Below are 1,978 nucleotides of genomic sequence, written 5' to 3' on the forward strand. Positions count from 1 at the left end.
GTTTTCCAAGCATGTAGGCAAAATGCTGAAGTGACAGCATGAAAAACTAAGCAGAGCTTTCCACGTGATATTGTGCAGATGCCCTATGATTGTTTGATCTTTCCAACATTGGTTTTGCAAATGGTTTTCAGTTTCTACCTATAGGTCCCACCCCTGGTCCTTTCAGGATGCTTCCATTCTAGCTGTAAATTTAACTGCCAATTAGTGCCAATTGAGGTTTTGTGTCTGATAAAAGTTTGTCTTTTCTCAACTGGGCAAACAGATTTCCTATAAGCCACTGGAAAGCTATCAAATAGGAATAACTTTCCATAAGTGACTGGACACGTTGCCTTTTGATCAGTATGGAGAAATACTTTGTGTCTAATTAATTTAGTGTTTGTAGGCTTCCAGACAGATCTGTGGAATCTAACTGCATAGTATCTCATAAGCTGAATTACATAGAAATGGTTGGTCTTTTAGGTGATGGTCTGCTCTCTCTGTTTAGTTTGTAATAAATACACATTCACAGTCATCACAAGAAAATATTGTTTGTGAGTGAAAATACCAGGAAAGAGTTTGCAATTTTTTTTTTCTTGAAAGTTTAGTTTTAAAAGTTTTTTGTTTTTTTTTTTCTAAAGTGAGAGAAGAAATAAGAGGGAATAGCACACACTGTACAACCAGGACTTCCAGCTGAGGGTATTTTATTTGGACAAAGTCAGAGCTGCCAATGCTGTGTGGCCTAATGTGGATGTGAAGCAATCAGCTTAATTGCAGAGATAATTTGCTGCAATAAGTATTTAAGGTAATATATAAAGGTAACTATTATTTAAAAGTAACGTGTAGAGCATTTGGCATTGAAAATAAATGTAGACCATTTTCTTGAAGATATTTCTGCAAATATTTATGTATCTGAATAGCCTCTTGGTGATCCTTGAGGAACACCTGTGGTGATGCAGTATGAAATAAAGCGTTCCTTTTTCCTGAGGAAACTCTATTAGTGTAAAGATTCCCCTTCCATAATTTCTTTCAAAGCCTTTATTTTACAGCACTCATGCCAGCAGCTACACAAAAAAGTATGTGCAGTTTTCCCTGGAGACTGTACCACTCCTGAATTAAGTGGAGGAATCATTAGGAGCAACACAAGGAATCCCTTTTCTTGTTTCAGGGTCTGAGCTCAGTAACTTACACACTCAGCCTCTGGTGAATAGAAGCCAAGCAGAGGGTTTGCGTTTCAACTTGATGTGCTGTGCATTGCTCTTAGATCGCCTCAATGAGACGGAATGTACAAAATAAAAGACTCACTCAGAGACAATCACTGGAGGCAAGGAGCTCAGTTACAGATAGAATCCAAAAATGTATTTTATTTCTTAGCAGTTCAGAGAACCCTAGTCATCTGCTGGCTTAAATCCAGAAACCACCTTATCTCATTTTCTTTTATACTCATTGAAAGAATGACTTACATGGAATGGAGATATAGTCACCAAGGAAGGAAAGGTAGATTTTATTATATGTAGAACTGATGGGAAGCATCAAGGTGTGAAGAACCAAGATTAGGGAAGCTTTCTGAGGGAAGGAGTGAAGAACCAAACCATAGCTCTTTTGTCACATTTTTTTCTGAGGTCACCAAACATTATTAAGAGCTGTGCATGTTGTACATTCAAATTTAAGAAATCAGAAAATTGAATTGAATGGAAAATGAAATTCATTTTTTTCTTAATTTGGATAGTCTACAAAGTAATCATTCAACATGATCCTGTGTGTCATAGCACGATGCAGAATGCCTAGCTGTGATATTATTCAGCTCCAACAGCTTAATGAGGATCTACCATATTTTTACACAAAAACTTTTCTATATATAATTACCAACATAATTACTATTAATTTTTCTTTTTCTTTTCTTTTCTTTTTTTTTTCTTTTTTTTTTTTTTCTAATTACTGTGTAGTCTGAAGCATTTAAAGTCAGCTGCTGGCACACTTTCCAAGTCTTATTGTTGTCTTG

This window comes from Coturnix japonica, chromosome 11 (genome assembly GCF_001577835.2).
Source record: "Coturnix japonica isolate 7356 chromosome 11, Coturnix japonica 2.1, whole genome shotgun sequence".
NCBI classification, from domain to species: domain Eukaryota; kingdom Metazoa; phylum Chordata; class Aves; order Galliformes; family Phasianidae; genus Coturnix; species Coturnix japonica.